At 42.9% G+C, this 26,550-nt stretch overlaps 1 protein-coding gene across 2 annotated transcripts in view; it reads right to left on the bottom strand.

Moving 5' to 3' along the window:
- The window catches only part of RAPGEF3 (Rap guanine nucleotide exchange factor 3), a 1,135,646-nt gene that overhangs the window by 688,804 nt on the left and 420,292 nt on the right, over positions 1 to 26,550 (bottom strand). The window lies entirely within an intron of this gene.

Here is a 26,550-nt window from a genome sequence, read left to right as displayed (position 1 = left end):
TTGCCCACACTGTAGGTTGTTATTATCCCTGGGTGATGTCTTTGGGGATATCTAGGGTCTGGCCTGGTCATTTTGAAACCCTGTGTTTTATTCAGGAATCTATCTTGACAGTTATTTGTATCTGTGGGCCAGATCAACCATTGTTTCCAATCAGGATGTGTTCTGTTTTGGTTAAGTATATGGTTTATGTCTATTTCTTCATCTGTTTCAGAGCTATTGCTAAACATTGTTGGCTTTGGAATAGACGGGTTATTTAAATCTTTGATTTTGGCTAAGCCAAGACAGGTGGTTTGTTGAACAGTGTCATTTAAAAATATCATTTGTTCTGGGATCATGCAGGCTCTAAACAAAGCTTCTAAACCCTGTACTTGCCATTCTTTTGTACCCCAAACACTTTTCAAATCAACATTTTTGTCCCAATAATCAAATCCAAAAGTATTCATCTTTTCAAAGAATATATCTGAATATATCAATTTTGTGTTCGTTATCATGGTTTTCATCCCTGTCTTGTTTGACAATTTATAATAAAATGTTTCAGCATTACTAGTGTTAAAACCTTGAAAGTATGAATATTTGTCATAAACGGTTCTTGAACTCCCTTTTGGAGGTGTTGCACAATGTTCCCATTGATTGTAATTCAAAACATTTCTAGGTTGTGCAGATTTATGCAAAAAATGGTTACCATAATGGTTATAGCAATACATACTATCATAATTTGTAGAACCTTGCAAATAATCATGTTTTGTAAATTTAGCAGACATCACTAAGTCAGACATCATATTGTTTATACTTTCAAAGTCCCAATCATCAGCAAATGAGTTTGGTTTTGCAAAGTCACTCAAGGAGATCTTGATTTGGTGTGGATATTTCAGGATCTCGACCGGACCATAAATTTCATAGTCAGTGTTGTCCCAGGCTACCCCACCAGGTATTGGAATTGCTGTGAAGTTGGCTGAAGAAAGTTCTGAAGAAAGTTCTCTTTTCTCGACGTGTGAAGATGTGTGTGGTTTGAGGACCAAGTTGATGTTCTGACTTGCTGTGTCCATTTTAGCATATTTTCCCTCAATGAAGCGTCCCAAAGTAAATACCATGATGAGCCAAAGTATGAGGATAAATGCACCAAAACCCACCCAAAATTCAATCCATGGAGAAACCAGATATGTTTCTTTCAGTTGTTTCAAAGGTTCCTTAGCTTTGTCTTTAAAGGATTTTGATGATGGCTGTGTTTTTTGTTCGCTGAAACCTTCAGAGGAATCATCGAAGTTGATGAAGTAACCAGATGCAGTTCTGTCAATTGTTCCAATTGGTTCAGGATTTTTGTTTCTTGCATTTTCACTTGGAACTTCATTGTAGATTGGTGTGTCTCTGCTAAATGTTTTTATTTGGGTTTTCAGAGGTCTTAGTTCTATTGCATTGTTGCATAGTCCTTGTTGTTCTTCTGTAGGCGTTTCGAATGTGATGAGCCTCTTTGATAGGACCTCTGTACTGGTAGCAAATTTTGGTGTTCTGCTACTTATTGGGAGTCCACTTGGCCTACTGTTTGTTATCGGCCACATGTTGTGGTTTTACCAGGTCGATGGATACAACTCGGTTCTCCTTTTTTCCAGCAAGTGGCGGTAGTACAACTGATCTTGTCCCGTTGACAGACAAGACAGGAACTGCTTTTCTGTAAGAAGGCCCAAATTCCTTCTTTACCGCGATCTTCTCCCTGACTAGATCCCCGACTTTTGGAATCCAGACAGGTCTTGCTGGGACAGGTGGTGATTCTTCAGTGGTTGTTGGCTGTTGTTTCAACTGTATGTTGCTCAGGTCTTTTCTTGTTTTGTTTAAGTCCTGCAAAATAGCCAAACGGTCTTTGACATCAAAGGTTTTTTCTATTACCACTGAAGTCTGACTATCAAGGTCAGAGATCAACATCCTAGTTCCGAATAATAATTCGTATGGACTGAATCCCTTCAGAGAATTTCTTGGCAAGTTATTTAGACTACGTTGGACACTTATTAGATGTTTGAGCCACCCAGCTCCCGAACCTAATACCTTTGCTGTTATAGATTGCTTTATGTCACGGTTTTTTCTTTCAACAATTCCGTTCCCCTCAGGGTGAAATGGACAAGAGTACCGCAATTGCACGCCCATGCTGACCATGGCCTCCTTATAAGCCCGAGAGCTAAAAGCAGGACCATTGTCCGAATGCAGAATGCCAATTGCGTATGTGCCGATAAAGACCCGCAAATCTTTTATAACAGTTCTGGCATCAGCCGTTCGCTGGGGCCACATCCATATGAATCTCGTGCATGAGTCCACTGCGACCAAGATATATTTATAGTTACCGTCCCTTTGTAAGGGACCGCAGTGGTCTAGATAAACACAGGCTAATGGTTTATCCGAGATTAGAAGGGGCGTCTGTGCTGGACGTCTCACAGTTGATACTTTCATTTTTTGACATATTTCACATGCTAGAACATAGTTCCTTGTTTGTCTTCTCATTTGTGGCCACCAGTATCTCTGTTTTAATAATGATACTGTGGCTGAGACGCCAGCATGGGTAGAAGCAAGCCCTTCGTGTGCCGCTATTATTAGTCCTAATCTGTGTTCCATGTTTGGAATTGCCCTATCCCCCACTCCAGGGATTTGAGCAAAAGGAACATTGTTTTCATCAGTTATGTATGAGTATTTTACTGGAAAGCCTTTAGGGAGTGGTTCTATCGAATCCTTTTCTGAAGCGCTGACAGCTTGTAATATTTCGCTGTCTATTTTTGTTTTTGACCGGGTGACGGCAGCTACGGAAGCCGTTTGCACAGCTGCTTTCGCGGCCTCATCAGCCAATGAATTCCCTGCAACGTGAACGCCATCACGTTGATGACTCAGTGTATGTATCACGTGAGTCTTTGGTAGTTCTTTTTGTAAAAGAGCTACTTGTTCCCAGAGCATTTTATGCTTTATTGTGCCACCTTTCGCATCCTTGAAACCGTTCTGAAGCCAGATCTGCAAGTATTCATTATAAGACTGAACGCAATAATACGAATCGCACACTATAAGTGTGGGGAATTCTCGATCGGTATTTTCAAGCGCCATCTTGAATGCTAGTAGTTCAGCTCGCTGAGCTGTGCAATCTCCTAGAGATTGTGTTTTAGTGAGGGTTGGTTTAAATTTCCCTTCGTGCCAACGACCTTTAACAATCGCGCACGCAGCACTGTAAGCTTGTTTACCCCCTACTGCGGGTTGTGCTGATCCGTCTGTATATATTATACAGCCGTATTGGTCTAGAGGCAGAATTTCGGTTGGCAGAGGACATTCAAATTCATATTGTAGAAATTCTTGTGTTTTTAAGTAAGGATCAAATTCGTACACCACATCTGTTGCAGCAAGAGAGTTAGCCCATTGTATCCATCTCGGATGGAGTGCTTTAGCATTTGGAATGCTCGCTTTTGTTACAGCCTCTAGTGCTGGTATCGGTGTCACGATTATTATTCGTTTACCTTGTGCCAGGGCTCGTTCTTTTGCTATAGCTGTCTGTGTTGCTGTAAGAATTTTTTCCGTTGGGCTAAATTTCATTTCAGCCTTAGTGTATAAGTGTGATTTGAATGCAATTGGTACCTTTTCTCCCTCATTAGAGGTCAGGTATGTGAATCCGCATCTCCCTGGGATGACTCGGATCACAAGGTTGCGTGTATTATCACGGGTTTCTAATTTTGTTTTAATTAGCATGTCTGTTTGTAAGGATCTCAAAATTTCTGTGTGTGTTTGAGTCCAACTGGATCTTTTAAAGTCTGGTTTAATTAGATCGTAAAGGGGTTTCACCCTTTCTGCGTAATTTGCAATGTATGTTCTTCCGAAATTTAGGAAGCCTAAAATTGACTGTAGGTTTTTTAGTGTTTTAGGAGCTTGGATTACGGCACATTTCTCTAGGAAATTGTCTGCCAGGCTTTTACCTTCACTTGATAGCTCATATCCTAAGAATAGGACCGTCAGATGGGCAATTCTGGACTTTTTAAAGTTGAATTTGTAACCCTCTGCAGCGAACCCAAGTATTATGGTGTTCACTCTTTTCAAGTGAGTCTCCAAGTCATCATCTGTTAAGTAAATGTCATCAACATAAGATAATGCTTCATCATCATATAGTTGTAGCAATTCTGTTACTCTCGCTGAGAATACCCCTGGGCTGTTCTTGTACCCCTGGGCTAACCGACAGAATTGTTTTTGAGTGCCATTTACTGAGAATGCAGTTAAAGATCTGCTCTCCGGTGCTATGTTTTGACAAAAGAATCCATTGGAAATGTCCAAGGTAGTTTTGTATTTTTTGCGCACTATGTTATTCATTAGTGCAGCACTGTGTGAGTTTTGCACTGCAAAGGTTTTGCAACATGTGTTAAGGTGTCGGTAATCCAAAACTAGACGGTACGAATTGTCTGGTTTGGAGACCGGAAACAAAGGATTGTTCATTTGTGAGGTGCAAGTTTCAATCACCCCCTGGTATTCTAGCTGGTCTAGTATTTCATTTACTTGTTTTTTAGCTTCTTGCTTAATTGGGTACTGCCTTTGTGCAGTTGGTTGTGATTTTAACTGGATTTTGTGAGGTGGAGAATCCTCATCCCATCCTACATGATTTTTATATAAAGCAGGTGCTAAGGCCACTGCCCACTTTCTAGCAAGTGTATATTTTTTATGAATCGGGATTTGATTCGAGAAGGCAGGCATAATTACTTCTTCGCCATGAGGGCACTCCCTGACAAACTCTGGTGGCCAGTCTTTTTCAGCTAGAAGGATGTCATAGCCCTTGGATAGGTTATCCCAAAATAGTCCCCTTATTTTCCTAGTCTTATCTCCCTCTATACGTAATGTTATCTCGTATATCTTGTGGGGCTTGCTAACTCTGGTATCTGCAGTTTCCACTTGAAGGTATTCATTCGTGTCCACTGTCTCCAGATGATTCATAAGGACTTTGCGAGCTATGCTCACCTCTGCTGCGCTGTCTAGCATTGTCTGAGCCCACTCTCCGTTTTTCAGTTGTGTCCTCAGTATTCTCGGCATTGTTAACTACCTTGATACTGGCTACCTTCTTTTTTGGAAATTGTAATTTCTTTTTCAGTTGAGCAGGTTCCTTGTCTTTGGACTTGGCGTGCTCTTCTGATCGTCCTCTTCTTTCCGATTTCTGCGAGGAATTCTGAAAAGATTGAGAGGGACGTGTATCAATGTCTTGATATCTATCAGGTTTTTTAATATTATCCCTATTTCTAAGGTTATATCTATTCCCAGAGGGGTCACTCTGGGGTGACCTTTGTCTCGGGTTTGGAGATTTCTCTCTTCGCCTAGGAGACCTTCCTCTGGACTGGAATTTCTTTTCTTTAGGATTGGATTGTTTGTTTCCATCCCAGTTCTTTTTTGGTGAATTATTATTATTGTTAAAAAACATTTTTTCTGGACTTGTAGTCAGTTGCGGTTTTACTGGTATTCCACCTAGACTATCTCTGCCTAGTTCTTCATAGGATTTTTCTATGATTCTGGCAATTTCAGCTGGTTGGTCTGCTATATCTGTCTCTTTTAACCTCTGGCGGATCGCCACGTTCGCTGCTTCACCTTTTATGTTGGCTAGTAATATAGCCGAGACCTGCTTGAAGTCTTTCAGTAATTTCATACCAAGAGTTAAAGCAGGTTCTGGACCGTATTCATCTTGAATTTGTTTTAGCACATCTGGTATTACCGAAATGGATGGAACACCGTGCGTTTTTGTGTAGATGGAAGCAAAGACTGTACCCCAAGTGTCACAGTCCTCAATGTGTGGTGCGATTCCCATTGGGAGACATATAGTCAGAATCCTGTGTTTTTCTAGCGGGGTGGTGTCAGGAAACACCGCCTCTATTTGGGTAATTTTCTGTGCCAACCAGAATGGTATCTGTTCCCGTTTAGCTGGAACTTTACCTAGGCAGGATTGGATGTTCTGTGGTGTAATTTTATTTGTGTTCCCCTGGTGAGGGGTCAGCTGTGGAAGTTTAATCGCTGGCTGAATTGTTGAAGTCCGCATTACATACTGAACTAATTGTCTATGAATTTTTAGTAATTGTTTCAGCTGTGTTAATAATTCAGCTGCAGGCATCCTATCGATGTCTGGATGTGGTGTGTATCCGGCTAGGACCGGCCACGTTGCTCCTGGTCTTCCTAAAGGACCGAGCCTTGTAATGTGATTGTTATGTATTAGGGCGCCATCAAATAAGAGCAAATGCTCTTGGAATTTGAGTGGTACTTCCACCTCCTCGAAAGGAGTGTAAATGTCAGGAGGTTCCTCTACTTTGTAATAGTGGAAGTACTTTGTTACAGCATTTGCTGCTGGAAAATGTATCCATGTATAGTATACCTCTGTCTGCCGATATTCGTGTGCCTCAATTACGAATATGACTGTGCCACCTCTAGGTGTCAGTCCATTTTCTATAAGTTTTAAGGTTATAGATCTCCTTTTGGCGACCTGGATGAGTATTATATCCGGGTCTGCTGTTTGCATGGTAGCATCAGCATCTGCTATTTCAGTAGCTAATCTAATTGCTTCCCTTTCTTCATCACTGTCTCCCATTTTACAGACAGGATGGTATTATGTTTATTTGCAGATCAGGTTTCTTTATGGAACAAAGATTAGATGCACAATATTTCGGAACTGTTTTTATCCTTCAACGTTGACTTGACCAAAAACCATACATAGGAGTTCCCTCCTGCGAGGTTTTGGAGGATATAACCTTTCACCCACTCCAGACGTCTTTGGAGTATTTGGGAAAAGGGGTCTGAGTGAGAAAGCACGACTGAGTTACTCTAAATGTCTTACGTTAGTTTTATCGCCCTTTCCAAACGCGTTGGGCGCCATGTAGTGTAGCTCCTATTTTCCCAATAGGCTCTGCGCATTGGAATAGTACCTACAGCAGTAAAGGCCTAGACCAGACGTTAACTAGGTCTACTACTGTCGATACTAGACTTAATTTTTGGGTTTGCCAGCTAAGCTCAGAGTTCGCTAGAAACTTTCTCGAATGTTCAAGGAAGGATTAACTCCCCTGATTAGACAAGAAGGGATTTAGTTTCTGACAACCATAGAACATGACAACTTTGCTCTCCCCTAATCAAGAGTCAATCTCGAGAGTCGTGTGAGCACAAGGCAATTATTTTACTCAGTCAGTACGTGCATTCTTAGTCTCATCAGAATGTAGAGAAAAGGGAAAGAGACGGGCGTGTTCAATAAAAGATGTTATTTATTGATCAGTCTCTTTTCTCGTACAAGAGAAATGGATCGATATTATTGCAATACTTATAGTTAAGTAAAGTGCATACATTAAAAGCAATAGTATAAAATAATACTGTAAAAACATTGATATGGTTTCTGAGCCATATGATGTTTTAAAATGATTAAAATATATTTACATACACATATACATTTGACTAAACGTACTCAACTGGTGTTTCTAAATACGCCTACCCCGTGTACCTGACCTAAGTCTAATGCGTGGGCGGGAATAGAAAGTTACAGTTTAAGTTAAGTTTGTTTTTGCCAAGTGAATAACTAAAGAATTCTCTGTGAGGGGTTATTCAGTTCTGTACCTGGAAGTTAGGATGAATGAGGAATGGTATCTCTTTCTCTGCTCTCGATATTCCAGGCTGCCTGCGAGGGCTACCCGGAAGCGCCGGTGCTGGGTCTCTCGGCTTGAGATAGCAGCGCGTCTCTCAGCGCGTCAGGAAGGCGGGGCTGCTGCCAGCGGGGTCTGCTTCTGCTCTCGGCTTCGGCAAGTATGGCTGCTCCGTCTTGTCACCACGCGTGTGTTTGCATAGGGCAAGGTCGGCAATATTTATACCTTAAAGGTGCCGAGATTGACGTAAGGATGGACATAGGTACGTCAATAAAGATGTCATACGACTTGCTCGTTAGCACATTCTTTACTAAAGTTCTCTGTGAAATCAAAACAATGGCCGCACGGATTATCCAGGTTGTCATAGGTTTGATTTGTTATGAGAACGTCGTATGCCTTATCAGGGGCTGGAGGAATGTCGCTTGTCTAATTAGATCTCAAGCGTTATGACCTAATCAGATAACACGTTCCTGTGCCGTAGTGTGACTGCGTCAGATAACGGTATCTGCATCATGGGGGATTTCTTACCTCATGGGCTGACTGTTAGTTAACTTGATAGTTAGTTTAACCAGAATAGGGTCAGGAATAGGGGGACTGATTCAGAACCTATAGAAATACACGACAATACCTGGGGTGGGAGTGGTTCTGAACACTCACAGAATTTGTAAATTGTCTACTATAGTGGATGTCTTGTCTACTGAGACAGCTCATGGATTTCTGCTGGTCAATACCGAAATGGTTGCGATCAGATCAATGGTTTTGCAGAATCGACTTGCTCTTGACACCTTATTAGCGAAAGAGGGCGGAGTCTGCCGGATGTTGAAGGCGCAACATTGTTGCACTTATATTCCGGACAAAAGTGTACAGATCAAAAGATATGTGAAAAACATTACTAATTTGACAAAGGAACTCAATCCACTCGAGGTTGATAGTGCCTGGAAGAGACTGGTAGATGGTCTCTCAAATGTAGGTCATTGGCTTGCTAGCGTAGGTAAAAGCTTATTGTTCAAGATACTGATGCCAATTGGTATTATAGGTCTTATCATATTTCTCATTTTTATCTGTTGTAAATGCCGCAAGCGCACCAAGAAGCACGAGGTAAATGCAAGAGGGTTGAAACGGAGTGTGGATGAGATTGAATTGGAAGAAGTGAATGATCAGATATACAAGAAGGTGAAGACTTCTCACCCTACCAGAACTGAAAGAGAGAAGTTGGAACGATTGTTGGAAGAAAAAGAGGTGTATAAAGTGTGAAAGAAAGTTGGCATCTGGTTCCATTTAGTTTGTGATGATAGTAAATATCATCAAAGAGGGGATTGATGAAGCAAAGCTTCGCATAATTTGCGGACTTGCTGAAGTCATGAACCTCGTGTATGTGTAATAAAGTAACAAATGTACGTATTACTAACATTTATATTAAGTTTTGAGTAAAAGTACGAAGCTTGCCTATGTGTATTTCTAATGCATTTAATCCGTGTCCTTTAATATGGCCGCCGCTTGTATTTTAGTTACTGCGCATGCGTCAGCCACACTCACGTGTCCTGACGCGTCTGCAGAAGTGGAGGGAAATTTATGCGCATGCGTAATGCATAGCTGTGCCCATCATGTGGTACTGCTCGTGCCACTGCTCTTGTGCCTGTATCCATGTAGCTAACATTTAAACTGCATAAGTATATTTTATGATGATAAGTAGAAAGTACAAACCCTGTGATGTGTTTTCATGATGACATTATTATGTATTAATTTGTTTTCGCTTACTTTTCATGTACCGCGGGGAATGGGGGTCTGAGAGAGAGGAGAGCCATATTGGAGGTCCCTTCTGCGCCTGCGCAAACTCTGAGGCACAGCAGACCTTGACTGATGGAAAATAGCCAGATGGCAGCGATGGGCGAGATGCTCCTGAGAAAGTCACCTCTGCCCTGCGAGAACAGCGAATGTGGCTCCTTATATGTTACAATGTAATATTGTGCTACTGCTTGCCGTGTAGCTTCTCATGGGAACCCCAATCTTTCTAGGCGGTGCCCAAACATGCAAATACAGGCTTGAAATATTGCATTGTGATTGGTGTGTTACCCAAATCCTACCTTAGGACCAATCGAAATTGAGGGATTCTGACACTTTGCAACATTGGGGGGTGGTACACTGTCCCCAAACTGTATATCTACCCTGGGTTCACCTAGGGAACCGTCCGACTTGTCTGGTTTAGCTGACCTGTCACTGACAAATCGTACTCAATAGGTGACTGAAGATACAGAGCGCTGCGGAGCACTCTGTCCGAAATTGACCATAGACTAAGGTTCTACTGAACCTTAAAAGTGCTGGCGAAGCACTTTGCTGGGAGTTCGCTGACCCAATCGGGGTCTTGATCGATAGCTGCAGAGCGGGTGGAGCGCAGGCGTTGCTTCCGAACTGTGGGTTCCGGTCCTGTCCTGAGCGGTCCTGTCTGAGGGTTTGCTGTCCTGTCCTGAGGTCCTGTCCTGATTCCTAATCCGAGGGTATCCTGTCCTGTCCGGGGTGTCCATTCTGCACCTGCTGTCCTTTGAGGGGTATCCTTCCTTGAGGGTTTCCTGTCCTTAACTGACCCGTGGCCAGGGTTTGGTTTCCACACCATTCTAGGTAAATATTGCTCTGAACCTCTTAAAGTCTTGCACCTTCTGAATTTCTAACTTTTGCTTCAATAAAGTTTACCATTGCACATGTTATTTTCCATGTCTTTCCGCAACTATTGAAAGTCATTTGCATTTTTCCATAAGTTTGTTCCTATGTCTTCTCACTTGTTAGAAATTATATTTTGCATTGCAGTTTGTCATTTTCTGATATGGTCTAGAACCTCATTGCCTAGACTGTTTAAAGGCCCGTTCACCTTAAGTGAAGCGTGTTACTCTTTATAGGCCCTCCTGTAGTTATACATACATATAGTCTGTCCATGCTTAAATATTTCTGAATAGCATAGTATCTTCTCGTTACATTTTATATCAGTATTTCAATGATTACTCTGTCGTTATTTCTCTATAGTTACATTATTTACATTATCTTGGTTATTGATTGCCTTATTTTGATGTACCTTATGCATGAAGCAAATTGAATTTTAGATAAACATTTTAAAACTTCCCGTTGTCCGTGGTCATTTCAACAGTATTTTGAATGTTATTGGTTGGGTTTGTATTTTGCTGCCTTTCCTTTACAGCTAGCTCCCTGATTCATTGTGGTCATTAGGTACCCGCATCGGTGGATGGTAAGTCGGGTGCACTGAGAAATAATAGTAGGGAACACACACACTCAAATTGGTAGAGCTCGTGAAGTCACCTGGTCAATGTATATGGTGATTTGAAAGTATATGGGCCCTGAAGCCGGAAACGGCGAAAATTATTGGTCGGGTGGCCTCGCGCGCTCTATCAGTTTGATGTGATTTGCTGTGTCAAAGGCAGAAGAGAAGTCTAGGAGGATAAATAAGCAGGATTCATTATGGTCTAGGAATTTTAAGATGTCATCCGTGATGTGCGTGAGTGCCGAATCAGTGCTGTGCCCATTCCTGTAGCCAGACTGATGAGAATGTATGACATTACATTGCATACATTTACAACGCATGCACTTACAACGCAGTTTTTACATCGCAACATCCACTACAACGCATTCCATTACATCGCATGACACTCCATCGCATTTTTAAAAACTACTTTTACAACGTATACCATTACTACGCATACCATTACATTGCATTTAAGGTAAGTATTGGATAGTATAGGGGTAAAAATGACTATTCTAACTCCAGGGGGTGCAACAGTAGGGTAAGTGTTGGATAGTGTAGGGGTAGAAATTACTATTCTAACTCCAGGGGGTGCAACAGTAGGGTAAGTGTTGGACAGTGTAGGGGTTAAAAATTACTATTTCTAACCCCAATGGTATGCGTTGTAATGGTATGCGTTGTAATGCCTTTGTTATAGTGACATGCGATGTAGTGTCAGGTGTTGTAATGGTATGTGTTGCAATGCCTGCATTGTAGTGTCATGCGTTGTAAAGGAAGTTGTCATGTAATGCCTGCGTTGTAAGTGTAGTGCGATGTAATGGTTGCGTTGTAAAGGTTGTTTCCTGACTGATGATGATCCAACTGTTGGAATTTCTCTATGTGTGAGTAGAGTTGGGTAAGCACGCATTTTTCAAGAAGTTTTGCCAGTGTGGGGATGTTGGAAATGGGGCAGAAGTTGTTCAGATCAGAACTGTCTGCGTTAGGTTTTTTTAGAATAGGGGAGACCTGTGCTGCTTTTAGACAGTCGGGGATCGTGCCTTGCACTAGAGAAGCATTGACAATCTTGGGCCAAAAGGGGAGGATAGAGGCTTTTATTTCCTTGAAGATGGGAGGGGAAGAGGGTCGCTGAAGTGGTTAGACAGCTTCCTTGCAATGAGGGTGTTGTAAATGTCATCTTCATTGAGGTGAGTAAAGGTGTGCCAGGATGCGTTGTTTTTTTAAGCTTAAACTAGGGGGGATGAGTGGCTCTTGGTGGGTAGGTAGGGCTGTGTATATTGGGAGAAGGGCCCTCTTCGATTCAATGACTAAATTGATGCTATTAGTTTTCTGAGAGAAGAAGGCGGCTAAATCGCCACAGGAGGGAGAGCTGTCACCAAGGTCATGGCGGTTGGGTGCCCCCTTGACCGATTGTTGTTTAATGAGTTCAAATAGTTTGTTAGGGCAGTTGGTAGCTTGATTGAGTTGGGATCTCAAAAAGTCGGTTTTTGCAGTCTTGACTTTTTTGTTGTAAGAATTCCCAATAGCTCTAAGCAGCTTTAAATATTCGGTGGAACGCATGGATCTCCATGACCTTTCGGCCACCCTCAGCTTACGGCATTTGGAGTTTAGGTCAGAATTGAACCAAGGTTTGGCAATTTTTGGGGAGGCATTTTTTTGCTGTAGAGTGGCAATGGCATCCATGATATTAGAAATAGAGGAATTATAAAAATCAGTGAGGAGTTGTACATCCTTCAAGTCTGCTTGTGGGGACAAGGTATTTTTGCAACGGTAGCTAGTTCTTCAGTGTTTATATTTCGGAGGTTCCTTTTCCATTGCTTTGTTTTCATGGGCTGGACCCCCTTTACCGATACCTTCCTTTTGATGAAGAAGAGGATGTAGAAGTGGTCAGACCAATCGCATGGGTTAATGGAGTCCAGAGTGAGGGTGTTACCTTTGGCTAATATGAGATCCAGAATTTCACCTTTATTGTAAGTTGAGCTTTCAAAGAATTGTGTAAGTTCTTGATCTGACAAGAAGGATTTCAGGCAATTTACTACATGATCATTAGGGTTAGACCAGTGTAGGTTAAAGTCTCCTAGAAAGATTTGGGACACTAGAGGGTCGTCATTGTCAGAGAGGATTTCCATTAAGTGCTCAATGAATGGAAGATTGACTCTTGGGGGGTGGTAGAATGTATGTAGTTTGCAAACCGGGCGGGCTTTGCACGCAATAGTGATGCATAGGTATTCACCTGAGATTGGAGTGTGGGATTCTGATTGCGAGACTGAGAGTGTGTTCCTGTGTATACAAGCTATTCCCCCAACCTGTTTCAGTGATCTGTCCATACGAATTATGTCATAACTAGGTCAGACTAGAAGATCAAGAGTAGGGGAGGAAGAGCAATTTAGCCAGGTTTCTGTGAGGATAATGATATCCAATTCATTGGTTAGGATGAGATAATAGATATCCGTGGCATGTTTACTAGCTGATCTACAATTGAGAAGTACGCATTTCAGTTGGTCGGTCAACTGGGGTGTCAGGGTCTGGAGGGTGTTAACTCCCTTGAGGTTTTTGCTATTTATTAATCTGGGAATGTAGACAGGTTCTCTGTCAGGGTTAGTGTGGATAGGTTGGATTTGACCCGGTAGGGACTTTTCAGGGCCAGGAGGGAGGGAGTAAAAGATGAGTAGATCAAGGATCTCAATAGCTGACAGATAGTCCTTAAATCTTTTGGGGCAAGGAGAGGCATTAGGGAGGGGTGACGTTTTAGAGGTGTTGGGAGGAGTGTGAGAGACAGAGGTGGGAATTGTACTAACCAGGACGCTAGTTTGGGTCCCTAGTGTTTTAAATGTTCTGGGTAAGGGGAGAAGTTCGATAGTAATGGCCTTCAGGTCTTGGAGTTCTTTTGTGTGAAGACGCAGGCAACACAAAATCTCCTCAAAACAAGTGGCCCAATCTGATTTTTGGTGGTTGGATATGGGTTGTATGGGAGGTTTCAGGAAGGGGGTGGGTCCTTTAGCTACAGGGACCAAGGGGTATTGAGGAGGTTAAGGGTAGTGCCAGAATCGGTGTGGATCTAGCAGGGATGGTCCCTAGAAGAGGAGGGGGTGGGGCATAGGGAGAGGAATCCTCAACGAGGGAACCAGTTTGACACCGTAAGGAGCCCGGGGAGGTGCAAGAAACTGTAGATCCAGTAGCTGCTTGGTTCATAGGTGAAGTGGACTGTGCAGGTTCTGATGATCCTAGAACAGGATGTTGGATGGAACCGAAGTTGCTTCAGGCGTGAGGAGGGTTATGATCAGATTTGATCACCCCAGGGCTGAGGAGGGATGAGATGTTGATGCCGTTTGTGAGATCCTGTGATGAGGGGGAGGGAGAAACCATGGAGTTAGCAGCTGTCTTGAGGAAGGGGAAGATGTTATCCATCTTACCTAAGTTGTCATCTGAAACTTGAATTAGGATAACTCCTTTATTGTAATGGGAAATGGTAGTGTTGGTGTTGTAAAGTGACGAGGGTGAGGTTGTAAGTTTGAGGCCGTACTGTGTTTTTCTGGTACCTGTCATACGAAGCATGGAGTAGAAGACATTTCCCAATTGTGCCCGTTTTTTGGTGTAGAATATCAAATCATTGGTTAATTTCCCTTTATTTGCACAGAAGTAAAAGTCAGATATGAGAATTTTGTGTGGGGTTCTCAGTAGTAGAGTTTCGTGGCCGTATTTTAGATAGATTGGGAGGGTAGTCGTGACCGACTGACGTCAGGGTATCTCTGGTGCACAGTGGATCTGTTCATCAGGAACTTTTTTGGCATCCAGCCAGCCTACTTATGGCTGCGAAGATAAACTCTCAGATCCCGAACCAAAAGGAAAAGAAATCATCTGGGTAGCCATTCAGGTGCCCTCGGAGGAGAAGACGAGCTGTGTCTTGGTACTTCAAGGCGGCAGAGGAGCGGGTGGCTGCCCTTGGCACAGAGGAGAGGTCTGGAGGCCCCAAGCTCAGGGCAACTCATATCCTGTTGCAAGGCCAGGGAGGAGCTGGAGCTGGGAGAAGCAGCAGGGCCTGCGAGGACAGTCTCCCCTCGCTCTGGAGATGATAACCTAAGCTTGCACTTTGCTGGCGAGGGGAGCTGGGCGGTGAGCAGGCTCACACCCACACTCTCTCACAAAGAACAATAGTGGGCCATGTTGACAAATTAACAGGGGCCTGGTATGCCCCACAGACATAAAACAAAGTACAAGTGAGAAATGGGGTAACACATAATGTAACTAATGTCAAATAAACGTAACCCAATAGTAAACACACACAACACATTCAAGTAATGCTAAAAAAAAAGTGCTGCCTCATTAATTATAAAACTCACCATGTCCTGCCGCCAGTAAAAGAGCCAGTCAGGGTGGTTGGGCCAAAAGAGGACAGGGTGGCAACCAGGAGGGACTAAAAAGCCTCTGGTACAATCATCACACTCCGTTCAGCATAATCAATGATGCCAAATGACGCACACCAATGAAAATTACGGGTGGAGCCGAAACACAACTTCTGAAAGTAGATTGATTCCAAGAAGTCCTCACAGAGCGAGAAGCGTATGCGCACTGCAATGCCAGGTGAGACCTAAAAAGGCCTTTGGCACAAGAATACTTCAACTCTTTGGAGTGGTGAGGGATATGACATTTAGATCATACATTGCAGTCTCCATTTGAGATGAAAATCTAAGCAAACGGGTCCTTCTTCAAATGTTAACAGCATGCGCCTGTTGGCAAAGGAGTGCTCTACTTGCAAGAGTAGACAGAGTGTACACACCAAGGCAGGCGCTATGAAGTTAGGTGCAAGGCAGCAATCAATCAAGAAGCATTATGAAGAATGCTAATGCACACCCTGCATTGACAGATATGTCTCTATTCATGTAATAAATCACTTCATTTTTTAAATGTGTACTCCGAAAATGTAGCTGCTTTTCACCAGAGAATCCAAACAAAAATATGCCAGTGATCCTTGTGAACCAAATCACACAAAATTGAAATGTAATAACTCATTCATGGCAAAGTTAAAGCTAAAAATATATTAGCTCTTTTCCTTGCAGCTACATTTTGGGGTGAAAATGTATGTTGACAGAGCAATAGAGTTATTTCCTGTTTTAATAAGGAAAGAAGCTTCCTTTCTTTGATGAGAATTAGCTACCTAATCATGTCGACTTTCTTTACACGACCAATTAATAATCAAGGATGAGACACAGCTTGAGTGATGGTTCCGGCATTCTGGTAGGCTACTCCGGCAATGTTCCCTGATTGGTGTCTTCCACAGAGTGTTGCACTATCCAAAAGTCAAGACAGCGAATAAATACATTTTAAAATGTTCAAAAAGCATCAGCCACGGCCCGTGCAGGTAAGAGCGGTGGGCCGATGGGGTGCTTCGACAGTCGACAAGGTTAAATTACTTATTTATTTAATTTTCCCTCATGGTCATCTGTCGAATCCCCCCCCAACCTGGCCCCATCTTCTCTTATCTGCACGGGCCGCGGCTGATGGGCATACATCGCAAAGTGCTTTAATAATTAGTGGTATTACTATTCAGAACAGAACTTCAGGGCTGCTAGGTAAAACATTTTTTTGTTAGAAAAAAGTACTTATCTTTTCAAAACAAAAGAAAGAAACGTATACCCTCTGGCTTCCATCATGATCCTGCAACCCCCACAATCCACTCTTTAGCCGCAGAAGTAATTTTTCTGATTTTTCTGAAGATGGCTAACTTGTCCTTAGAAAAGGGAATAGTCCCGGTGCCGTGGAAGCATGCAATGGTTTTAAGCCATTTTAAAGAAACCAAACTGAGATCCCATCTGACTGTCAAAGTACCGTCCAATATCCTTGCTGCCAGGGCTGAGTTGGAAAAAACATGTCAATACCCATCTCTCGGAAATCTCTGAACTGAGACTGCCCTTTTATCGGTGGTGGAGGGCACTAAAACGATCCTTGATCAAGATGACATTGCGGCTATTATTATTCTCAACCTTGGCGCTGCTTTTGACACCATGCATCATGATGTTCTCTTAGAAAGGATTCCTGGGCCTGGAATTTTAGGGACTGTCCTGGACTGGTTAAGGTATTTCCTCTCTGACAGATCTTTTCAAGTTTATGAGAAGTCCTTCTCCTCAGACACCTTTTCTGTCCACTGTGGTGTCCAGCACGGCCTTTGATCGAGCCCAACACTTTTAATTTGTATATGCAACCACTTGCGGATATTGTTAAAACCATCTAGTATTTTGATAGTATCATATGCAGCTGATACCCAACTGGTTCTTTCACTCACACTTGGTCAAGATCCTTCTTCTACCGTAGGACCTTGTATAGAACTTGGATGGGCACATCCTGTCTGAAACTGAATGGTAACAAAACTGACTTCATGATTATGGGGAAACATCAGTCACCCAAAGATCTCTGGACTGTCCAGACTGCTTAGATTCTTTCCCCACTCCCAAAATGTCTATAACACGTTTGGGAGTCTGACTGGATAAAACTCTAACAATGGTGACATAGGCTACCAAACTCTTGGCCAATTGCATGGGAATTCTCAGAATGCTTCGAAAAATTCTCCCTCTGCTTCTCAGGATATCCAGAAGAATAGTGGTCAAGGCACTCATCCTTTCGCACCTGGACTACGGTAACTTTCTTTTTTTGGGTGCTCCCAAATCCGTAATAAGCAAACTACAAGTTGTGCAGTTATGCAGAATGCTACAGCACGTCTTGTTACAAATACAGAGACACACATCAGTGAGAAAAGGTCTTAGGGAGCTTCATTGGTTACCAGTCTCCCACAGAATCAAATTCAAAACACTATGTAGTGCTTCTAGAGCACTGAGAAGATAGGCACCACGTATTGCCTGTCAGCTCATAACCCGCTATACCCAGATGAGGACCCTTCCTTCCTCCAATGAACGTAGGGCAGTTGTTCCTAGCATTTTAAAAACTAGAAGTAGGGGAAAGTCTTTTAGCTTCCTTGCGCCCACTCTCTGGAATTCTCCCCCGCTGGCCTTGATGTCTACGGGCAGTGAATGCTTGCTTCATTAACTCCTTAAATCGTGGTTATTTGACAACTAACACTCCACTACGTTTTCTTTAATTATTGTCGCCTCACTTAGCGCTGGGCTGCCTACGGGTCGCCATGCGCTCTATAAATCCTCTCAATCTAGTTTAGTACTTTACACAATTATGGCAGTAACAGAATTAGTAAACAAAATTCAAAAATATTATTAAAGCCATGAAGCTTGAGTAAGGATGTGTGATATCTGCAAAATGTGCCTTTACCTAGTTATCTAAAATTTCTGACACAGTACATCAAATGCAAAGAGTGTCATTTTATTAATTTTGGACACAAGCATGCATTTTTCACAAAAATAATAGTGAAAAAAACACAAAAAAGCAACTGCTCACGTTCTGGTTGTTGCGTTTTCCCTGTGTGCTTGCCCTCATTTTTGTACCCCCCAAGTTGCTCTTAATTATGTGATGTGGCATAATCGTGTAATCTGGGAACTTTCTCATAACAAGCGTAATGCACTATTAGTGAATGTTAGAAATGGGGTTTCTGGTTGGCTAGGGTATGCACCTAAGCTAGGCAAAACCCACCACTCTAGTCAGGGTAAGGGAGGTACACACCGAAAATAACCCCTGCTCACCCCCTTTGTAGCTTGGCAGAGCAGTCAGGCTTATCCTAGAGGCAATGTGTAAAGCGTTTGCGCAACACACTCTCACAGCAGTGACACACTAGGCACAACACAAAAGAGACTCCACACAAGGTTATATAAAAATATCCTTTCTATTATCCATAAAAAAACATTAGAACACAATTACATATATTACTGTGCAACTAGGCACTTGTCATGACTTCACAGGGGTCGCATAAATCACTGGGCCAATCGGGCACTGTCATAGACACATGAAGTGCACTGGATCCAATGCTCATAGGGCGCACATGTAATCAAAACAGAATAGAACCTTTATGCATAGACATAATAAAGAGTGCCTTATAGCACGTACCTGTAGAGGGCACACACTTGCAATCTTCACTGGCTATGTAACATCACATATATCCAGATCAGGGCATAAACGAACATGTAGTGCCATGAGAAACTATTCCTAGTTTGCACAGGTTACCCCATCACCATCATTATACATATGACGGCAACTTCCTACAATAACGTTCAGCATCCTGAAACTGTAAATCCAAGGAAAACTACATATTCCATATCAGGGCCCAATACACCCACATTACCCTTTAGGCAGTAATTTCTCCACACAGCGTGGAGCACAGAAGCCACCGTGTCTCTCTCATGGGGAATGCAGCAATGAATGGGGGGGTCCTTCCCACTCAGGGATCACCAGTACTACAACTTTTCCTCAATTAGGAGTGGAGGCCTCTGTTACCACGAGATGCCCAAAACAACAATGCCCCTGATATGCGTACCACCAGTAGGGAAGGCACCCGGTCTGCTCAAGTTGGCCGGGGATCTCCCTTTACCCAATGGACTGGCCATCACGAGTGCGCTACCCTGGGGCTTACTGCAGCGAAGCTCAGCCCCACTCACCACTCCCTGAGGGCTGAGCGGGTTAGGTTGCAGCCATCTGCTGCAGTCAACAACAAATGGCCTGGTGCTCCTGGTGGGAGGTGGCCAATGGCAGTGCTCCGGTCCGGCCCTCAAGGACAGGGTAGAAAGGGGTGTTGTATCCATTCTCATTTCCTCTGTTTGCAGTCAGGAGCACATTTCTACTTCGCCCCACAGACCACGAGGCACAGGCAGGCAGCCTGTTGCCTCTGCCTGACTTCCGAACTGCCTTTTGTTGCTCTGGGCTCCCTCTCCTGTGCGGAGGTTGCCCTAGCAACATCGGGCATGCCCATAAGAAGCAGCTAGGTCCAGCGTGGAGACCACACTTGCGGTGAGCACCAGACAATGCTGGAGCAGCCCGCTAGAAATTCGCTCGGCTCAGGGGCCAACAACAGGAACGCTCACCATGTGCTTTGTTTAAAAAGGCCAAGAGGTGAATAACACATAGCTCACCACACGCTGTCACAAATCAGATAGCCCAAACCACAAAGGCATGGGAGATCACAGGGGCACACCAGCAAAGTGTCCCCAGGTAGGCCAGCACAAGGATTCTTTAGGCAGAGTGGTAGTCCCTCCCCTAGCCCTAAAGGTGCAGGTCATCACTTTCTGCAGTCCAGTTCAATGGCGGTTCCTCCTTGTCCCACACAGTGTCTTCTTCCCAGCCCACGCTAAGCTCCAGCCAAAAACCATGGGGTCACATACCCTTCTCTTATAGTGCACAAAGTCTTTGTTCTCTTCTGGTAGAGGCCTCTGAGCCCAGTCCAAACAACTTCTGTCCTCACTGGTGTAGTTTCCTTGCAGGGTATGGAGACAGCATTGTTCAGGGCAGACAAAGCCTATTCGGGTGCAAGGCAAATCTCCTCCCACCACTCATTATGCAGCCCAGGTCTATTCAGCCCAGCTCTGACTCATCCCAGGAAAGGCAGGTCACTCCTCAACCACCCCAGTGGCTGTCTGAAAAGAATTCCCATCCATTGTCTCTGTCACTCCAAATTCAGACAGTCAATTCACAAACCAGCAGAGGCACATAGACACATAGCACACAGAAATGCCCACCTCTTAAAGAGGCATTTCTAAAATAACAAAAAACTACCGGTGGAAATGAGGGTCATAGGGGAATGGTTAGTATTTATAGACCTGCTTATACCTTGTCCCCCAACTAAACAATATACAAATACACGAAAGGTATCAAGGGTCTTTTATATATTTAAGGGATCAGTGCCAATATTATGGTACTCCCACTCTAGGATGCCAAATGGTCATCAGAAGCATAGAACATAGAACATACAGGAGAGACAATTGAAAAATCTGCAGATAGAGGTCTACAGAAAGAGAGAAAAGAAACCCATCAGCCCACCAGTTGGCAGAACTTCATCATCTGGTTTTTTTTGAAAAATCACAGTATCCGTTTGATTCAACCTCAGTGAATTCCTTGAGGTTTACCAGAACCGGATTGTGAAAAAGAAAAAGGTTGTAGACCCGACAATGAGTGTTTTAAAGGGCTGAAAAGGGTAAGTTGCAGTGCTCAAAAAGTGTCTAAACAAAGTTTTTAGTGAGTTAAAAATGCCTGTTTTGATGTCTAGAGAAAATATTTTATTGAATATGACCATCAAGACGGCATGGTTAAAAGCAGAGTAGCTAAAGTATGACAATATTACTATGCATCAAGGATAATAATTGGTCGACATGTTTCAGCCCATCCGGGCTTTCATCAGGACCTCTGATATGCACTACTGCAACACTTACCACACCTTGTGATAAACAATTTGAGTAACGTGAAGACCTACCAATGATGTGGTCTATTATTCCAAAGCCTTTCCTGTATGACAAAAACACAAGGAATATAAACAAGCCAAAAACAGTTATCAACACAATTTTTGACAGTTCCATTTACTGAATTATTCTTAGAGTGTTAACAACCAATTGATTCCATTTGGAAAAAGTTTATTTCACTCACCTAACATTGTAGGGAGGACAGGCCTCACCTCACCTGGCGCTCGCTCAGGAAAAAGGAGGCCACGCACTGAGTGGAAAAAATTATAAAAATTGTCTACACCAGTTTGTAACCATAAAGACAAAAGTATTCATGAAGTACCTCTATAACATAGCGCAAACAGGTAGGCAGAACAAGGTCCATAACAGCTCATGAGCTGAGATCATCCTAAATTCACATGTCAATTCATATGGATTGCAGTAAAATTCCCAGAGATAGATGAGGGACATATTCTAAACTGCAGGCCTCAAGGTGTTATTGAGGGATTTGTTAAACGGAATTATTTTATGAAGAAAGACCTTCAAAAGAAGCTGACCTAATTTATAGTGAATTTGCTATCAGCGCAAGGTTGAGCATAAAGGCTATTAGAGTAACGAAGCGCAGCTCCCACTCACCTCTCCATCGTTGCCACGGTCTATCAGCTGAGCCGAGGGGGAGGTGTTGGGACTGCGTGTCGCTTCCGTTTAAAAACATTAGTGGCGGACCTGATGGGAAACTCAAAACCACCAGAAGCTCACTGGTTAATAGGTGCTCCTACCGGCACCTTCCTACTATATTGTCTGTCACTATTTCATGGTGTGCGCGCTTCTCTTATTGGATGATACACATGGAATCGGAAAACGACATCCGAACCTCAGCCTAATCTGTCGCAGCCATCGCACAGCATAAACATGAATTGTTAGTAGTATGTCTGTATGTTAAAAACATTTTCATTTTAGAAATTAATTCACGGAAATAATAATAATAGTAGGAAACTAGGGACACCCATGTGTTCATTAGTTAGTAGACTTTGTTCCACCGTACGTGATGTGTGAATTTCTCTGATTGGATAGTATAGACGGAACCGGAAAAAACATCCGGACCAAGGTCCAATCTGTCGTAGCCAGATGAACAGAGTAAACAACGTAGATATTGCTCGCTAATGATGTATATATGCGAGGCAGTAGGAAGATAATCCTAATCGCATACCTCAAACCGAAAGGCCGGTCACATTAAATATGCCGGAAGAAATAAGAACCAAAGTCCTGTAATTCCTTCTAACTTACTAAAGGTTATTGCAATTAATTCTAAATTGTTTTTAATATCGGAGTGAACTAATGGGTGCGATTCAAATGCGATCAATGTGCACATATCGCAGCGCATCTCGTGGGTGTGATTCCACTATGATCTATACGCATAGGTCGCAAAGCACCTCATTTTGCACATCCAGTGAGTGGCAGAGAAGGTGTCTACGTGAACCAACTGTTAGATAAATGTGTGTTTGCTATGCCCTTACTCTGCTAAAATGGTAGTGTTTAGAGCGAGCATAAATTATGTAAAGGGGGGTAAACTAGTCTTTGTTCCTGTCGTTAGAAACCCAGCAGAAAGGCAAACCACATAGATCCATGGTGTCATATCAGAAAAAGCCAATAATTGACCTCCTGAGCTTTGGAAAATTGTTTAGAATGGGTAATATATATTACTCTTAGTAGAGATATATAAAGATGAATGATTTACTTGTTAGAGGTAGCCACTTCCATGATCTACTGTTTTTCAGTAAATAGCTGGTGGTACAGATCATGAGGGGTCTATTAAAGTTGTAACCACGGTATAGCATCGTTTAGCCCCTCTGTGTCACACTTCAGTTTAAAAACCCATTTCTGCTCTTTTCTGAGCAGGAATTGAGAAACATCACTCACATGTGGTGGTATGTAAGGCTGCTCCAATATTAACCACCTCAACTCGTCTGCAGAGTGTTTCATGGTTAAGAAGTGGGCAGTCAATCTGGTCACTTGTCTGTTGCATCTGATGGTGCTTTTGTGTTCCTGTATCCTCAACTTTATTTTCCTGGTCGTCATCCAATATAGCGAAGGGCACAGGGGCATGTAATCTGGTAGATAACCCTTTCACTATTGCAGTTTGTATGATGTTTCAACTGCCAGGGGCGTGTTGTCCCAATGTCAACTGATAGTGTCTTCTGCGTCTGAGGACACACCGAACAGTTCCCACAGGGGTGGTGGCCTTGTACGGGAGGGAGATTCCATAATCTCGATGTTGTGTCTTGACCTGTATTGGGTGGTCTGGTATGAACCAGGTCATCTTTTAGATTGGAGCTTCTTTTAAAAGAGGAAAGAGGCAAAGGGATGTTGTCCCCTGCACTGTTCAGAATGCGCCACTTTTGTCTGATAATCTTTTGAATCCTGGAGGACAGAGTACAAAAAGTGGTCACACACGCCAATCTGTTCAGGGGAGGTTTTTCACTTGCACGTTCAAGAAGTGCCTCCCTATGATTGTTATACGCCCTTTTGTATGAATCCTTAATCAAGGTATTCGGGTACAGGCGTTGTTAACACTCTAAGAATAATTCAGTAAATGGAACTGTCAAAAATTGTGTTGATAACTGTTTTTGGCTTGTTTATATTCCTTGTGTTTTTGTCATACAGGAAAGGCTTTGGAATAATAGACCACATCATTGGTAGGTCTTCACGTTACTCAAATTGTTTATCACAAGGTGTGGTAAGTGTTGCAGTAGTGCATATTAGAGGTCCTGATGAAAGCCCGGATGGGCTGAAACATGTCGACCAATTATTATCCTTGATGCATAGTAATATTGTCATACTATAGCCACTCTGCTTTTAACCATGCCGTCTTGATGGTCATATTCAATAAAATATTTTCTCTAGACATCAAAACAGGCATTTTTAACTCACTAAAAACTTTGTTTAGACACTTTTTGAGCACTGCAACTTACCCTTTTCAGCCCTTTAAAACACTCATTGTCTGGTCTACAACCTTTTTCTTTTTCACAATCCGGTTCTGGTAAACCTCAAGGTATTCACTGAGGTTGAATCAAACGGATACTGTGATTTTTTTTTTAAAAAGCAGATGATGAAGTTCTGCCAACTGGTGGGCTGATGGGTTTCTTTTCTCTCTTTCTGTAGACCTCTATCTGCAGATTTTTCAATTGTCTCTCCTGTATGTTCTATGTTCTATGCTTCTGATGACCATTTGGCATCCTAGAGTGGGAGTACCATAATATTGGCACTGATCCCTTAAATATATAAAAGACCCTTGATACCTTTCGTGTATTTGTATATTGTTTAGTTGGGGGACAAGGTATAAGCAGGTCTATAAATACTAACCATTCCCCTATGACCCTCATTTCCACCGGTAGTTTTTTGTTATCTTTGTGCAGCTACGGCTGCGGGTCAGATTATTTAAAAGGCTAGTTACTACAGTGGTGCCTTTTTGGTAATTGTACCCCTACATGCAACAGGATGGCAGATTTTGCAGGTCTAGGCTTCGATGACGAGACCCTATCCTCTATTCTACATGACAATCCTAGTATGTTAGATTTGGTTCCATCAACAGTACCAGGACCCCCAGGAGACTGGGTCACAGTGTTAGATCTTAAGAAGAGCCACTCCCGTACCATTGTTCATGGACAAATCATGGCTGAATATCTCCATGGGAAGTGTGCGCCCACAGGCCTGATTGTCACCAATGCGCCGAGACTATTTTTGACAGACAAAACATTCATCAAGGACTGGTCATTGATAGCCTGGCGATGTACACGTGATTGGCTTATCTTAATTATTTCAACTGCCAAGAGAGTGGCAGATGCCATCTTGGTAGAAATACAGATTTTAGAAGGCCAAATCAAAACCACATTAACAACTAAACGGTTTGAGAAACAACAGGAAGAATCTGATAAAGCGAATAAAGAGTACAAAGATCCCATCTTTTTCGCAAAAATTGACAAATTCAAGAAAGACTTAGCAAAATTCTCTCACGAGAAAATTTATCCTTACACTAGCGAAGACTACACACCTGTAGATTCGAACAAACAAGGGAAACCTCATGGATCTAATTATGCTACTTCCTCTGATTCTAACTCATCCGACTCAGACAGTAACAGTACATCCCAGTGGAGAGGCAGAGGTCGCAATAATCGTCCTAATCGGAGACGTAATGGGCAAGGCAATATGTACCAACAAGGTCCATGGTGGCCTCCCACTCCTTGGGGCTACCCACAATTCCCGCCACCTATGCCTCATTATGCTATGCAACCACAATACTACGACAGCCAAGCTTTTTTAGGACATGGCCGTGGCTGGAACAGAGGAAGACGGAGAGGGCAAAATCAGGTTCAGTGGGCAGACGAACAAGACTCTCCGGCCAATCGCAACAAACGAGGCCAGTAGACTCCGTGTCAAACATTAGTGAGGATCTGGTGGTTAATCTAAGTACCCGCAACCTGTCCCCATCAGAACACCAAGTACTCAATAAAGGGCTCGGTTTTGTACCCACTAACAGTGGGGATGCTTTTCAACTTCGCAGTGAAATGGAAAGATTTTTTCGAAGTGTGAGATTGCACTTTTTCTTCAAGGACAGTGCTAAAGAACAAACACAATCTACACTAGACACGAACACTGGTCTCAAGAATAGATCTACATTTATGCCTCTCTTGCAACAGGTGCCATCAAGAGTCAGCACTTTTGAAACCGCAGTGCTACATGAAATGAAAGCATTGGACTTCTCCCGACAAGGCACTTTTCAAAATCTATCTAGGCAAGAGAGACAAGCACTCGACACTCTATCCAAAGATAGAAACATCACGATCAAACCGGCAGATAAGGGGGGTGCGATAGTCATACAGGACACCACCTCTTATCAAGCCGAGTGTCTGAGGCAGTTGGAAAACACTCAATCCTACTCACTTTTGAGCATAGATCCTACCACGAGACTCTCAACTGAGATAAAATCACTAGTTGAAGAGGCGAGTGCGGAAGGCTGGATAACAGCACAAGAAGCAAAATTTCTTGTTACATCACATCCAGTCATTCCGTACTTTTACACGTTGCCCAAAATTCACAAGGCGACGAGACCTCCCCCGGGACGCCCGATCATCTCAGACATCGGCTCGCTTCTAGAGCCACTGTTCTCTTTTGTGGATGTGTTTCTTGCACCTCTCGTCAAAACTATGCCAACTTACCTGCAAGATACTAATGACGTTTTACGCCTACTACCTGAGACAGAGTTTGATACCAACTTAGATTATCTTGTCAGCTTTGACGTAGAGTCTTTATATACATGTATACCCCAAGTGGAAACCTTACAAACTATACAGACACTACTAGAAACCACCACTCTTGAGAGTAG

Source organism: Lissotriton helveticus, chromosome 1_1, assembly GCF_964261635.1.
Source record: "Lissotriton helveticus chromosome 1_1, aLisHel1.1, whole genome shotgun sequence".
Classification (NCBI taxonomy): Eukaryota; Metazoa; Chordata; class Amphibia; order Caudata; family Salamandridae; genus Lissotriton; species Lissotriton helveticus.
Note: the sequence above shows the minus strand (reverse complement) of the source record. Positions and strands in the feature narration are given on the sequence as shown.